Genomic DNA, 14,094 nt, shown 5'->3' on the forward strand with positions numbered 1-14,094 from the left:
TAGGAGTGAGTCAAAGTTCCCTCTTATTCATTACACCACAGTGATGGATAATGTTGCTACGTGTGCCAGTGTGGATGTGGGCCGCCTGTAGAGACAAAGTTATACACTATTGTATAATGTATTTGTTAAAGTTCCCAGAGATGTATAAGATGTAGAAAGAATATAATAACAAGGGATAATAATGTTTAAGATTGTGTATTGATGAGAAGGGGAGTTACCGTCGTTAACAATAGGTGCGGCTGGAACAATTAAATACTCGGCACTTGGTCAAAGGTTCTACGGCCATGCTGGTTGAGGAGTCACGAGTATGGCGACTCAAATAGTGAGTCAGTAATAGACAATGAAGTCAGTATGCTATATATAGTCATGTGTGCTAAAGACAATGTCACTAACACTGAGTTAAATAAATAAACTTAAAATTATAACAACATGTTGCTTAAGTCTTAACGACCTTACAATATCACCAAGTTAAACCCATAAACCTAAGTCTAAGGTAACTTAAAACACCTTAAATAACTTAAAGATCATAGAAGTAATTCATAAGCATCAGTGCATAGAGAACATAAAACACCTCATTACTTATTTATATATACTGTATGGATATATATATAAACCTGATGCCCTGAATAACTTAAACCAGATCGTCACTACATTATACGGACACAGTGAGAGCCTCAGCAGCCAGACGCAAGTATTAAAACAGTGTTGTGCCTAGCGAGAGGCTCCTCCATTAAGGGGTGTCACACACGCTCACAACGCCACACATCAACACCAAAATGTAAGCAAAAAACATCACAACATGAAGGTATTTAGAGCATCGTCTCGTCTAGTTAGAGCCAAGAACATTGTAAAGGATTTCTGAATCATATGATGGATTGTGATCCCTTATAATACAAAGATTATATGTTCTAATAGGTGTGTGTGTGTATACATATGTATTTCTTTATGTATTTTGTATGTGTATGAATGAAAGATATCATTGATGAATCTGCAGAAACATGATGGAATTGACTAAAAAGCTATAAGAGACGGATTGAAACTGCGTGATATAATTGCTCAGAATTTGTATAGAGCGAATCTTGTATTGGGAGATAGAACAGTTCTAGGTGAAAGGTGGACGACGTCAAAGGTTTGTTCTGTCCCCATGATTGTTCAGCTGTAGTGAAAGGTGAAAGCGAGGGTGATGGACAGAGAGAGAGAGAGAGAGAGCAAATTTGATTAGCTGGGATTGGGATAAGGAGTGCAGATTGGAGGGAGGTGAGTCAAGCTGATGGCGGGTGATTTCAGAGCAGAAGTGAAAGACTGTGTGTGTGTGTGGTAGGAGAGGTTAATGGTGGATCGTCGACATAAATAAAAATATGACACTAGAGGAGGAACAATGGTAAAGGTGGAGAGGTGTCCGAGAAGGAATGTGGCGCTAAATACAGAATAATTGGACACTTTTTACATTATTCTAGTAACGTTGGGCTGAAGTAATCCACCAGAATATATTATTGGAGAGAAGGAGTGGCTAGATGCGGTCAAGCTGGGTCGTGTAGGCTTGACGGAGGCAGGTTAGATAGTAAACCCCGGACGCTAACCAGCCAAATAGGGCAGGATAGGTGTAGGCAGGCTAGATGAAGTAGGCCGTACACAGGCTGCGGAGAAGAGAGGTCACGCCCCCCCCCCTCCCACCTCCCCCCACCTAGGCTTATACTAAGCCTACCCAACACCACATCCTCGAAGTGGCTGGTTCTCAAGGTAATAAAACGCCTCACCTACAAGACATTTAAACCTACTTAACTGAGGGAGTCTACTGGGTGAGAGGGGGGGGGGAGGGAGATTCAGATTTAGAGTCAAATTCAGAACTATATTTAGAGTCTGAGTTAGAATTCGAGTCGGATTCAGATTCGAAGTTAGACTGCATTAGATTCAATTTCATAATCAGATTTAAAGTGAAATTTCATATTCGAAGTCACATTTATATACCAAGTCAGATTTAGAGTGGGGCTCAGTGTCATGATCCAAGAGGCCTAAGCACCTCCTACACTCGGCCATCGAAACAGCCTCAACACAAGTCATTAAGGAACACATTTCTTCAGAGCGTCTGTGACCATTGTGATAATATTTCCAGACTGTTCACTAAATTCTAATTACAAAGGATAGTAATAAATGAGGATATCGCCCCAGCCTTGGTCGGTATGTTGATTTATTTACACAGATTCACATACGGTTTTGTTCTTGAGTATAAGTGAACAGTTTTAAAAATACACGCAAACGCACTCACACGCACGCATACGCACACACACACGGAGACGCTCGCCAGGTACTCTTGACAGCCGGAAGTGGTGGTCGTCCCGTGGGGTGTGTGGTCACCCACCCCAGAAAGGAGGTGAGGAAGGGGAAGGAGGAGTCTGGGTAGGTGAAGGACGGAAGGGAAGGGAGAGATTGAGTAGCAAAGGGAGGGGGGGGAGGGAGACTGGGTAGCAAAGGGAGGGAGGGAGGGAGGAAGGGAGACTTGCTAGCAGAGAGTATCTAACAGAACACTAGAACGAATCAAGCCAGAACTCGTATAAAGACTCCCACCACACAACAACAACGACCATAGATGTTCCTCAGAAGTTACCAAACACTCGAGCAGTCCATCACCACCTCCGATCTTGGCGGCCAGGCAATAGACCACCTCCCTGGACCAGCATCCGATAGTCAGGTCGGCGGAGTATGATATATGACCTTCAAAACACTCGTAGATGGGATAGTGTCGAGTGTCTAGTGCCAGTGCCGCCAAAATGAGCAGCCGATCAGACAAACAGCACTATAATCACCCACAATAACTAGCCCAATGCAGAATAGCACTGTACCTACTTTTAAACCTCTTCAATTTCCGATCTATTAACTCTCTTCCTCTTCTAATCTTCTTATACCTCCTCTTTCTCTGTAAAATAGAGGAATTTTGAGAAAGAAGAAGAGGAGGGATCTTAGTGTAGACAAAAGAAGAGGGAGGAAGAGGTCTAGTGTGAGGGGGTGCGGAAGAGGATGGGGATGAGAGGTTTAGTGAAGGCTGGAGAGAGAGAGAGAGAGAGAGAGAGAGAGAGAGAGAGAGAGAGAGAGAGATATTTTGTTTAGTCCTTAGATAATTCCCCACTAATTGAATCCCCACAGGGTAACTCCCCACCACATAAATCCCCAGTTTTACCCCTCAACATATCAGACGATGGAGCGAGAGAACCCAAGCAGGTTGAGGAGCGCCAAACTGTCATGTTTTGCAGGCGGGGAAGCGTGGCCACAACACCTATCACACACCCGAGGTTTTTAATTGGATCTCTCGAGCCTCCTGAAGAAGTGGCTGACGGAGGAGAAGAAGGAAGAGGAGGTTTTCTGTGATGTTTACTTAACTAGTGTTACTGTAGACTTGATTTTTGGACGTTCCCTTTTGTATTTTTCTCTGTGTTTTCCTGTGATATTACTCTTTCATTGTATACTTCACGTGATCATCAGAGTTTCTGCCTTTGAGCTGTTTCTCTGACGATCTTCTCTGAATGTCACCTCCCTCACCCTCTCTCTCCCTCCCTCCCTCACCCTCCCTCCCTCACCCTCCCTCCCTCCCTCCCTCACCCTCTCCCTCCTTCTCTCACCCCCTACCACCCTCACTCTCCACCACCCGGCATCTCCTCTTTTTGGGGCGCGTTGTGATCCATCTACGTGAGCTGTTGGGTTCGTCTTCCGCCATGATGGAGTGTATGAGTGTTTTTGTTGACTCTATCAGCTGGTGGGGACAGTGTGTGGACAACCTGAAGCACTAATGTGTATATTTATCCCTCCAGTCTGTGTCTTGTGTTGAGAGGACTACCACGACTATGGGCAATATACTGACTTAATCATTCCTCATAGACTATACTGACTTAATCATTCCTCATAGACTATACTGACTTAATCATTCCTCATAGACTATACTGACTTAATCATTCTTCATAGACTACACTGACTTATCATTCCTCATAGACTATACTAACTTAAATAAACTTTTATATCAAGAGGCTGTCACGACTACACTGAGGGCTGTGACGTGTTGTACAATTATCATCAATACAAATCCAGTTTATTTAGAGATGCCAATTATTACCTGAGTTAAATGTTATCAGTAAGGATCCAACGAGATAGATAAGACTGATAAAAGACTGATTCTCTGATTGGTATGGTTGTAATCAGGAAATTCGGTGGTGCTTGTTGTGGTCGCGTCTCCTGTTGGGTATATATCGTGTCAGGGCCGGGTTGTCAGGGGTTCGTTGGTGAAAACATATCAGGGGATCTATCTGTTGGCGTTAAGGATTCTCTATTTTGATCTTACTATTTCATAACAGATGCTAAGTGAACGTATTTAAAATTGAGTTTCATTGTTCGTTATAGTTGAGTCTCAGTGTTCGCTAAAGTCACGTCACAGTGTTCGCTAAAGTCAAGTCTCAGTGTTCGCTAAGGTTGAGTCTCAGTGTTCGCTAAAGTCAAGTCTCAGTGTTCGTTAAAGTCAAGTCTCAGTGTTCGCTATTTACACTCATTCCTATAATCTCACTTGGCAGTATGTGAATCCGTGACCAAGAGGACGTCGCCTTGTTTATATACAGGGGAGGGGGACAGGTCGCAGGTCAATTTGTCAGGTCACTTGGCTTGTGTCAATAGCGGCGCTGAGCTCACCAAGGGTCAAGGGAGTAACATGACCTGACCACAGCCATGAGCCAGGTCAAGGTTTGCTCCACCTACTTCCGCCACGTGGACGACGAGGACAATAGAGGAGGTGACGATGGAGACGATGATAACGGGAGGACTTGGTAACACGACCCTTCATTCTCCAGTACGTGACGCGGAGATATTTAGCTTTATCACCGTGGAAACAACAGTGCAGGCAGAGGTACACACACACACACACTAACACTCCCTAACAGTACACTCGCCTACTGTACGTACGTTGTCTTGAAAGTACCATGGCTGTTGAACCACCTAAAACAAGACTCTTAAAGACTCTCAAAGACTCTCAAAGACTCTTGTGTTCGTTATGCCTGTACCTGTGTGCGTGTGTCTTGGTAATGGGAATAAATACCAAGTTGAGCGATACACCCAAACGTCATTGTTGTGGATAGAAAAGTCTCGTCTGATTTTAAAGACGTTTGCTGGAGTTACTGTTCGTTGGTTCCTTCTCCCGGCAGGTCCTTGTAGTGTCGATGCTCTCAGTAGTTAATGAGGTCAATCTAAAGTGCTTATGTCGGGTAGTGTTTTCCCTGAGAGGTGTGTTTAATTAGTTCTTGGAGAGCGAGTTAGCTGTAAATATTTAGTGTGTGTGAGTGGTGAAGAAGCAGGTTGACTGTAGTGTTATGTATAAATGCCAAACTTTTTGTAGGATTTAGGTATCGTTTTACTGTAGGTTGAGGCACGACTTCTGATGATTCTGTACCAGGACTTAATACTTATCTTTGCACTAGTAATGGTGCCCTGGATACACATTTTTAATAATGGTATGAACTTTAACTTCTCTTATGGCGACTCTCTCCTCCCACTTAACACATGAGTGTCAGGTTCTCCCCCATCACCAGGTTCCTCCCCCGGCGGACGTTGTCACAGCCACTTGTGACATTGAGACGGCGGTAGTGTCAGGTCGCGGGCGGTCAGTGGCACGCGACCTGACACACCCACCCTCACTCCTCACAGTGGGGTACCCCTATACCCTGACCTCTCGTGGCACTGCCCTCACCCTGCACTGGTTTAGTGATATTTTCAATTTAGAGTGAAGTAATAATATTCCGCAAGACTACTGAGGAGTCTTCTAAGGCATTAAAACACACCTTATAATTTAAGGGAACATAAATTACTTCATGTCCAGACAGATTTAGTGTGAGAGCGAGAGTAACAGAGGAACGAGCCAGCAGATGAGGAACTAATTCTTGGACTTAAGATCGTAAAGAAACTATTGAATAGATAATGTTTGTACAGATTCACCTCACTGTAACTCTGTGTCAACATGTTTACTGACACTCACAGATTAATTTGAAGTACATTTACGAGGCTCCAGGATCCTCGTTAGATTCTCACTGTTCAGGGGATCATCCTTCCCCCGGAACTAATATCCATGTACCAGTTTATTATGTACAGTGATCATAACTTAACCACACCGTGGAACAAGTACAGCTGCCCGTACCTGTGTTATACCAGCGTCTCGGTCAAACAACACAAACTAAGCGATATCAAACGAAACTAACAAAACTTAACACCATCACAAGCTATGTACAACAACCATTGTTTTGCCAACTCGTAAAAAAAGTAAAGGAAAAGTTTTAAAACGTTCGTCCGGAGACTTGTGTATGTGTCGCCCGGCTCTGACTTAGTCTACAATCTGATGGTTGCTGGGAAGTGTCTGAGGGCTCCTGCGTGAGGGCCGTTGGGATTTCAGCCACGACCAAAATCGACCAATAGCAGGATCGATCAATAAGAGAGTCGACTAGTAAGAAAATCGACCAATAGCAGGGTCGACCAATAGCAAGGTCGACCAGTAGCAGTGTCAATCAGTAGCAGGGTCGATCAGTAGCAGGGGTCGACCAGTAGCAGGGCCGATCAGTAGCAGGGGTCGACCAGTAGCAGGGCCGATCAGTAGCAGTGTCAACCAGTAGCAGGGTCGACCAGTAGCAGAGTCGCCCAATAGGAAAGTCGATCAGTAGCAGAATCGAGCAATAGTAAAGTCGACAGAGGAAGAATGTCGACCAGAGATTCTAAAGTCACATTAGCCAACTGACTGAGCAGGTAAGGACTGAGTGAGTCAGTGGGTGCGTAGGTTACTCAGTGGGTGGGTGAGTGAGTCAGTGGGTAGGTAAGTGACTCAATGTGGAGGGAAATATCAACAAACAGAGATACAAATAAGGAAAATTAATAATAGAATGAAGAGGAGAGGAAGAAGGGGTTTTCTTTATAAAGTTGTAGAATAAGAAGAAGAGTCATATTGGTTCAGGAGTCAGGGCAGTCCAGGTAGAGTCAGGCAGGGACGGGAGGAGTTAGATAAGTCAGCCATGAATAACTTTTTTAATGTTCAATTCCCATTTATTATCTCTGTGACCTGATAAAGATCTTCAGGTTCAGGAGGAGACGGATGGTGTGAAAGGAATCAAATTGTGCCAGAAGGGAGTTTGATTGGGTTACGGGAGTCATTCAGAATCTGGTCTAGGGGGAGACTGAGTGAGTGAGGACTTATGTATGCCCCGAGAGACTCAGGTTAAGCCGGGGGGGAGGCGAGGTGACCCTCTCAAACGATTGTCTCCACCGTCAGCAGCAACAACAGCCGTAAAAGTCACGCTCTAGCATTCAGCAGATGGCCAACCTGGTTGAGGGAGGACGGCTGGGAGAGGGAGGGAGGGAGGAGGGGCGCCTCTCCTTTGGACGGGAGCCACGTCGGCACTCACACACCTACTTGAGAGGGCACTGGCACTGAAACAGGCCGTGAGTGGCACTTCCCGGGGCGTCGCCGCCTTGGGGGACAGTTACAGCAGGGGCAGGTGTTGGTGCTGGTGACGGCGGCGCCGCAGAAGGGGAAAGAGACAGAGAGCGAGGGGCATGAGGGTTCATGTTTGACGGAACTGGTTTTTTATGAGGGGCAAGTGGTGGTGAGAGAGAGAGAGAGAGAGAGAGAGAGAGAGAGAGAGAGCATGGAATACCTGCTTAATTTTCATTCTGTCCAAGTAAATGTGAATCGGTCTTTCTCTCTCTCTATTCCTATCACTCTTTTTATGTCACTTTCTCTCTCTATCCCCGTGTGTGTGTGTGTGTGTCGTACCAGAGCCAGCCCACCATCCTTGTAACTACAGCCTCGAGGAATGCCCAACACATTCTTCCTCCTACCGATAATTCTCTCGACGTTCTTACGCCTTCTATCTTTCATTCATTTTACCTCTTTTGTCTTTCATTCATTTACCTCTTCACCTTTTTATCTCACATCTTCATATTTTTTTTACCCATAATTTACAGCTCATTAATTATATCGGATATATTCTCCTCTTATTGTGTAAATCAATTAGTTGTATTACGTTAGTTGTGGTGTAGTTAAGCGCGTCCCGGTGTGAGTCTGGGCCACCTGCTACCTGCTGTGACTCTACCGACCATGACTCTACCTGCCATGACTCTACCTGCCATGACTCTTCCTGCCATGTGAGTCTTCCGTAGTCTATCACCTAATTAAAAATGTAGATTCATTTATGTGTTTACATGTTTGTGTGTGTGTGTGTGTGTGTGTGTGTGTGTGTGTGTGTGTGTGTATCAACGTGTTTGTATGTGTATAATAATAATAATAACAATAATAATAATAATAATAATAATAATAATTAACGGCTTATTGAAAGAACATGATAGTCATAGGGCTGAAAAAATACAGTTACATAATTGGGTAATGGGTCACTTGATTGATAAGTGATACAGATATGATATAATAAATTGGGAAGGGGCCTACAGGGGCTGATTATTATATTTACTGGGGCCTATTGGGACTAATTTTTATGTTTACTGGGGCCTATTAAAACAAGTCCTTCACACCTCCATGGTCACTGAATCATCCTTACTTGTGTCTCATCTTAAGCGTCTACACGGATCATCACCTCATTCTTTAGTAACCTCGACAAAATAGGTTAGGTTAGGTCTGGTTAGGTTAGGTCTGATTAGGTCTGGTTAGGTTAGGTTTGGTCTGGTTAGGTTGTGTGTTTCCTCAGTGACAGACGCGTGTAATAGTGTGAGCAGCGGCGTGTTAGTATCTAGTTGTTCGTCTTGACTAATTCCAGGTGAGTAAATAGTAGTGACTTGGCCAAAACCAACCAGGTGGAGTGAATTAGCTGTACCCACACCCCTCCCTCCCTCCCTGCTGCCTCAACCATCTGCGGTGAGGAGAGAGGGAGGGAGAGGGGGGGTATTCACACACCACAAGCTTCCTCCCTATTTCACTGCGTTGAGAGAGAGAGAGAGAGAGAGAGAGAGAGAGAGAGCCTTTCTTAAATCTTGTGTAATACTAATAATAATATCCTTACCACCTAAAATTAGTCAATAACGTTTGAGACTTTTATGTACAGTAGGTCATATGGCCCCAGACCACATATGGGCCACAGACTAACTTAGCTCTAATCTATTTTAACCTAACATTAAGGATCATGGCCCATTAGTTTTAGGGCCCATAAGGATTCGGGTCTATTAGGACAATAGCCACTTGAATTAGGGTCTCTGCTATCCTTTACTAATGACATCTTAAATTCCTTTGATGACAGTCAGTTCACAGTCGGTATATTCGTGGACCTCTGTAAAGCCTTCGATACTGTCGACCATACCATCCTCCTTTCAAAGCTTGAACATTACGGCGTTAGGGGCCTGTCCCGCAATTGGTTTACATCATATCTGTTATCTGTCCAACAGGATGTATTATGTCTGCTATAATAATCACCAATCTGACTCCTCCCCAATCTTGTATGACGTCCCCCAAGGTTCCATTCTCGGTCTGGTACTGTTTTTGTTGTACATAAACGACATAGTCCACGCCAGCACACTCATAAAATACAACTTATTTGCAGACGATAGTAATCTCTATGTCAGCAACTCAGACCTCCATTCCTTGATGAGAACTATGAACACTGAATTGACTAAAGTCAGGACCCGGGTAATACGTAATAAACTGACCTTAAACCCTGAGAAAACCCACTACACGATCTTTTACAGAAGGAAAAACTTACCCCCAGACTTGGTCCCCTGTACCTTGGTAATACAGTCCTCAAACGCGAACAAAATACTAAATTCCTCGGAGTTATTGTTGATGAGAAACTTAACTGGAGAAACTACATACAAGCCATTCACAGTAAAATCAATAAACAATGCGGTATCATGTATCACACTCGACAGTCACTCACTCTCACAGCAATGAAAGAAATCTATCATGATCTTGTTTACCAACACCTTATACACTGTCACACACTATGGGGGACCTCTGGCTCTTCAAAAACACAATATCTGGTTACTGCACAAAAGAGAGTTGTACGGACAATGACCTACTTGAAAAAAAAACAGATCACTCAAACGAAAAATGTGCTATATTGAAAATTTTAAAATTCGAAGATATTAACATCTACTGTTGTGCCCTCTTTATTTATAAATCTATCAATCACTTGTTTGACAATAATTATTTCCAGTTCCGGAATAATCAGAGATACAACTTAAGGCACCCAGCGCTACTAAGACCACCCCCATGTGGTCCTCTCAGTCCCAGACCGCCATAAATATCATGGTATGAAGGTGTGGAACAACTTACCCCCACACATCCGAGCAAAGACTACGTTCCCTTCCTTTAAATCATCTCTTAAAAAATATCTATTGTCTAAGTATTAATATTTCTTGTAACACTTACTATATTTACAGTACCTGCTTTTATTGTACCATCAAAACCGTTTTATCGGAAATTATCATGTAAATAGCTAAGTAAATACCATTGCAATAAACATAATTCGCAACTAGACATAATCCTGACAGCTCCGTCCTCTTGTTCAACCTAATTACTGTACAACCCAGGTTGTACCTCTCCCCCACTATACTTATGTTTTCCAATACCACTGTAATTTATGTATATACAAAAAAAAAAAAAATAATGTTACATCATACTTCCTTGAGATAAATGTATCGTATATATCAGGTGCCTCAAAGAGAGCTCAGGTTCTCAATTGGCTCAGCCATGTTAATATTGTTATTATTATCCACTCTATATCTGTGTTTTTCTGGCTAAATAAAATGTTTCAATTCAATTCAGATTTAGGGACTCTTAAAACGGGTGCCTATAAGGACTGGGGGCCTGTTAGAACTGGGACCTCATAGATCTGGGGCCTCTTAGACCAGGGGCCCATTTACCTAGGTAGTGTTGGGTCTGCTTGACACACACAGACCCACTTCCTGCAGCAGTACCCAGAGGGACCTGTGACCCCCTGCCTCCCTTAAGACAATTTCCTCACTATACCCAGGAGGGTACTTAATACCCTCCCTCCCTCTCTCCCTTCCTCCTTCCTTTCTTTGCCCTCCCTTCCTCCTTCCTCCCTTCCTTCCGCCCGTTTGTCCCTCCTCTCCATCAGATCTTTCGTCCTTCATTTCTTCCTTCTTTTTATCTGTATGTCACTTCTTTTCTTTCCCTTCCCACCTTCTCTCATGTCATTCGCTCCTCTCTCTCCCTCCCTCATCTCTCTCTCTCTTCCCTCTCATTTCCTTCTCTCTCTCTCTCTCCCTCATTCTTCCCCCCCCCATCTTTTGATCGTCTCCTTGTGCATTTTCTACACCATATATCCAAGCTTAAATGAGACAGCTTAATACGTTCTCATAATTTGGAGGAAAAAAGTGACTAACGCATACATAAGGGAAAAATTCTTATGATCCTTTAGGGGAAAATTAACGTAAGGTGCGCTGGGTAGTAAGTTATTATTATGCCAGGTGTCGCTTTTACCTATCACGACTTTGAGTGTTTGTTTGTCTGTTTCTCTGTCTGTTTGTCTATGTTTGTTGCGTTATCAATCTGTTTGTTTACCTGTCTCTATGTATCTCTCTTTATCAGTGTCTGTCTATGCCTGTTTCTTTCTCTCTGTCTCTTTATCTAACTCTGTCTCTCTTTATCAGTGTCTTTCTATACCTGTTTCTTTCTGTTGCTCTCTCTCTCTCTCTCTCTCTCTCAACAATCTTGCCACAGCGTTAAAACATCCCCTCATTACACACACACACACACACACACACACACACACACACACACACATACACACTTCTTATCTGCGTACTTCTTCATCTTCCTCATGTTTTTAGGTCACTGAGGTGTATAAAACATGTGCCTCATCTCTCTCATCTCTAATATGCGACATAGCGCCTGACCCCATCCTACCTCTTCTGTTTCCCCTCTCCACCTCCCCTGTTGATCCCCTATTCTCCCTCCCTGCCCTAATCTCCCTCTCCCTCAAAAGAAAAAACAATAACAACGCTAGGACGTGTAAATCAGTAAAGCGTCTGGCGTTGCTCTCTCTACCACGGGTTAGTTCACTTATGCAACGCCTGACGAAAGGACGTGGGGAGGTCCTTTGCCAACGCGTATAATCAACACCACCCGACATTCCCCTCCTATATGATTCGGTTGAGGTAGATTGATGCTTTAAGCGTGTCCTCCCTCTTGGTGTCCGTGAAACGTAACTAACACAATCAGCCGTATTAACTGGCCAGGAGTATTCACAAGTCGTGACGTAGTTGCCGTCCCAACCAATGAGCACCTAAGAGTGTTGACCAATCAAATGTCTTGATATAAACACTATTCTTCAACGCGTCAGATTACCAAAGTTATTTAATATTTTAATAAAAGTAATTCCACTACCATAAAGAACAATGAATTTTATAATATATATGAATTTTACTTTAGTGTTAAGGCTGCAGTTAAAAATTATTCATTGACCAGTACTATATGTTTGAGCTAGAAAGCGTGGATTTGTTTACCAAGACGCTACACCACAGTACTCAGCGTCGCGTCGGGTCAGCATTGATGAGACTGTGATCGAGGGAGTGTAGAACCATTCCATGTTATCGTAAGTGTAAGGAGCCACAGTCTATCACTTGGGTTTTGAGGCCATTCTTATCCTAATGATTCCCAGTCCCAAGTGTGTCCCAATTTAAGTAGATCCCAATGTTAGTGATCCCATGCACTCGCTGGCATTAACACACACACTCACACTCTTATACCTACATATACCCAACCACACCCTCTTACACCCACCCACACCTTCTTGCACCCACTCTACGCCCACCCACACCCTCTTATACCAACCCACACCCTCTTACACCCACTCTACACCCACCCACACCTTCTTGCACCCACTCTACATCCACACACTCCCTCTTGCACCAACCCACACCCTCTTACACCCACTCTACACCCACCCCACCCTCTTACACCCTCTACACCCACCCACATCCTCTTACTCCCATATACACCCACCCACATCCTCTTACACTCACTCTACCCCACCCACATCCCCACCCCACTCACACCCCACCCACCCTCTTTACACCCCTCATACACCCACCCACACCCACCCACACCCTCTTACACCCACTCTAAATCCACACACACCCACCTACAACCACCCACACCCACCTACACCCACCCACACCCGGTACAACACAGGGATATCGTGTGTCGAAATAAGGGTGTGGGAGACATTTAGCGGCGGCACATCTACACACACATGGCAACTGAACTTAACAAGTCCTTACGGCCGAGTTGTTGTGGTTGTTGTAGTTGTTGTAGTTGTTGTAAATGTTGCAAGACCTCGTTACCCCCTGTCTTCTTCCTCTCCTCCCCCTTCACGAAACACACACACTCTCTCTCTCTCTCTCTCTCTCCTGTATCTATACCCACCAACTACTTACTCATCATCTACACCTGCCCACCACCCCACCATCATCTGCTCCCCACCACCTATTCCCCCCCACCACCACCTCCCCCCACCCACCTCCACCCACTCCCCACCACCACCTCCCCTCCACCACTCCCACCACCACCACCTCCCCACCACCAACTCCTCCACCCTCCCCACCACCACCTCCCCACCCCCCTCCACCTACTCCCCACCACCACCCTCCCCCACCACCCACTCCCCCTCCAACCACCACCCCACTCCACCACCACCCCCCCCCCCACCACCCCCACCACCCACTCACTACCACTCCCCACCACCCACTCCCCACCACCACCTCCCCCCACCACCACCCCTCCCACCACCACCTCCCCCACCACCACTCCACCTCCCACCACCACCTCCACCACCACCTCCACCACCCACCACCACCCCACCCCCACCCACCCCCCCACCACCACCCACCACCACCCCCCCCACCACCCCACCCCACCACCCCACCACCCCACCACCTCCCCACCACCACCTCCCCCACCCCACCACCACCTCCCCACCACCCACTCCTCCACCACCACCACCACCTCCCCCCACCACCACCTCCACCCACCCCACCACCACCTCCCCCACCCCCACCACCCACCCCACCACCACCTCCCACCCACCCCCTCCACCACCCCACCCCACCACC

General features: G+C 45.4%; 1 protein-coding gene across 1 annotated transcript in view; it reads right to left on the reverse strand.

The window, feature by feature from the left end:
• Positions 1–14,094, reverse strand: part of LOC121856238 (transcription factor SUM-1-like) — an 83,492-nt gene that overhangs the window by 30,593 nt on the left and 38,805 nt on the right. The gene's annotated exons all lie outside the window — the stretch shown is intronic.

Source organism: Homarus americanus, unplaced genomic scaffold (genome assembly GCF_018991925.1).
Source record: "Homarus americanus isolate GMGI-L3 unplaced genomic scaffold, GMGI_Hamer_2.0 scaffold1024, whole genome shotgun sequence".
Lineage (NCBI taxonomy): Eukaryota > Metazoa > Arthropoda > Malacostraca > Decapoda > Nephropidae > Homarus > Homarus americanus.